A 3,118-nucleotide genomic window follows, 5' to 3' on the forward strand; every position below is an offset into this window, starting at 1 on the left:
TTGCTGAGTTAGTGAGAGCAGAGGGTGTTTGGGATAGAGACTCTCGCTGATGGAATCAAATTGCTGTGAAGGTATCACAAAGGGTGCGTTGGGCGGAGAAGCGTGAGCTGGGCGACTGGAAGCCTTGACCATTCAAATATGCAAATTTGCTTGGTCCTCCCCCTGGAACTGAGAAGGAAGGCAGTATCTGAGGTCAGACAGAAGGAGAAAAGCCCTGTGAAAGGTGGAGTTTATGGAACTGTGATCTTTTTTTTTTTTTTTTTTTTTTTAAAGATTTTATTTATTTGAGACAGAGAGAATGAGAGAGAGAGAGAGAGCACATGAGAGGGGGGAGGGTCAGAGGGAGAAGCAGGCTCCCTGCCGAGCAGGGAGCCCGATGCGGGACTCGATCCAGGGACTCCAGGATCATGACCTGAGCCGAAGGCAGTCGCTTAACCAACTGAGCCACCCAGGCGCCCCGGAACTGTGATCTTTAAGAGCCTCCGTTGTACCCCCTGGTCTCAGACTGATCCATGACCCTCGCCAAAGACAGCGATCAAGGGGAAGACAAGTTAAATTCATGTTATGGACCAACAGTCAGCAAACATCTTCTAAAATGGCCAGAAATAGTATTTTAGGCTTTTTGGACCTCACAGTCTCCATTGCAACCGCTCAGCTCTGCTGTTGTAGCGTGAAAGCCATCATAGTTAATTTGCATAGTTAATTTGCAGGTGAATGAGTGTGGCTGTGTTCCGATAACATGTTATTTCCAATAAAATTTTATTTATAACAAATATATGCAGATGGCAGCATATATGACCCACAGGCCAGTGTGCTAGCCCTTACTCTGGAGTACCACAAACAGAAATCTGTGCATCTTCAAGAAATACCAAGTCTCAAATATGATCAGAGAGCACTGTTGACTCCATAAGTGGGACTCCCTGATTAAGTGGGCTTGACTCTCAGATCTCTTATTTACAAGTTGTGGGACTTTGGAGAAAACACATAACTTTTCTCATCTCAGGCTCCTTGCTTGTAATATGGAGATTGTTAAACCTGCTCTGCCTACTCCAGGATGATCATGACACTCAAATGAACTGTAATGCATCAACAGAAAGAAGCTCTCATTAGTACTATAATGGAATTGCAGGGACACCGTGTGAGTTAAACACTGAAGCTCCTTAATGGAAGAGATGGTGCTTATTCACCATTGAATCACTAGCACCTGCCACCTATTGGCACTCAGAATAAATTTATTGACTTTATAAATGAAATAGATAAAATATTTCCTTCTTTCAAATAAGTGTGGTGTTATTTGGATAGACTGGAGCAGTAGAAGCCCACAGTGAAACAGTGATTTGAAAATAGAACATGAGCCACTTAATTTTTGGAATTTAGCTACATTTGGGGAGTGTTTCTGGAGCAACTTGCCTAAACAGCTTTGGACTTGCAGAAAAGACTCCCATCAGGATATTACATACACATTTCCAACTCTGCTCAGATATATTGGAAGTGTTCCATAATTGAGGGAAGGTTTTCCCTCAGGCCTTTAAAAATTTCTCATCAGTAATATCCTCATCGCAAGAGAATCCTAAGCCATCTGACCGAGTATCCCTGGGACAGTCACTTGTTTTAATACCGATCCCGTGGTTGAATGTGACCATGTGCACAGACTCCCCAGACTCACAATACCAGCTTGTTAAACAAGTCAAGGGTTTGTTTGGTGTTTTACAGATGTATCATTGCCCAAAGAAAGGCTAAAGATAACAGTCTATTATGAGTACAACCTATGCCAATAAAAAGAAAATGAAGCCAAAACCTTAGTTATGTTGTATCTTAAGTCAAATGCAATAGTCTCATTTGTCTTTCCATTTTGGAGGCAGCATTGAACAGTGGAAAGAACAAGGGCTTTGGAGGCAGCCAGACCTGAGTTAAAATCATGATGACAGCCCGTTAGAGAACGGTGGCCTTGCATGGTTGACTTACTCTCAGTTGTGCATCTCAAGGTTGGCGTGAGAGTAAGACGAGTCCGTGGGAATGAAGGTACCTAGCACAGTGCTGCTGGCACTCATTCTTGGGTGGCAGTGGAGGAAACTTCTAAGAGATGGGGGTTGTTGTAGGCTGGGTGGCCTCCCCCACAAGAATCCGCTGCAGTGGCCTTCCTCTAGGGCTTGGCATTCTGCTCGTCATGTTCAGGGTCAATGAGACCTCTCTTGGCTGACAGTAGATGAAAACCATTTCAGATCAGGGTTTGATGTGGGGGAAATGTTCAGAGGCAATCTTGAAAGGAGTGACCAAAAGACTCGTGGGCAGGAAGAGAGGCGTGGGTGACCAGACTGTCCCAGGGAAAGGAGCCACCACCAATGACCAATGATCCTTTTGTTCATTCCCTAGTAATATTTCCCTCCATTAGCTTGTATAATAAGGATTTGTCTGCATTGAATGTAATGCAGTTGCTTTGGGGAGCATTTTGAGAGTATGGTATACTGGTTGGGAGAGTTGGCTTTAGGATTAGGCTACCTGTTAGGCAGGTTACTTGGCTTCTCTGAGTCTTAAGCTTCCTTATCCCTGAGGATAATAGCATTTATTCTCTACCCTCTGTGTCATTGCCGTGCCTCGTGGCTCCTGCCTACTCATTGTGGCGGGTCTCTCATGGTCTTCAAAGCTAATCACTGAGGTCTCTGGGTAGAACTGTTTGTTTTAGACACTCTAGAAGCTGCAGGCCGCTTATGGTTGCCTGCCCACCTCAGGTCTAATCAGCATGGTCAGCAGGGAGACAGGGTGGATATGGTCTATGATCACATAAAGTAACTCAGAGGTGGCTGCTTAGCGAAGGACTGTGGACAGAGCCATTTCTCATAGGAGATTGTGGGTGTGATGTGCGTTCAGGATGCAGAGATGAGACGGAGAGCTTTAATGCAAGGTAGACCGTGGTAATGGCAACAGAAAAAATGCTGTTAAAGAGCTTCGGAAGTTCAAATGAGAAAGAGCTTGCTTTCTAGCTAGGGGAGTAAAGGAAAGGCTTCATGAAAGAAAAGGCCTCCAGAGTGTCTATTACCCTAGGTCAATTAGGGCTCATACCTGAACTTGAAGGTGAGGGTCAGTCTCACCCAAACCTCATGACCGGGAAATACAGGGA

This window comes from Phoca vitulina, unplaced genomic scaffold (assembly GCF_004348235.1).
Source record: "Phoca vitulina isolate PV1807 unplaced genomic scaffold, GSC_HSeal_1.0 scaffold16, whole genome shotgun sequence".
NCBI lineage: Eukaryota > Metazoa > Chordata > Mammalia > Carnivora > Phocidae > Phoca > Phoca vitulina.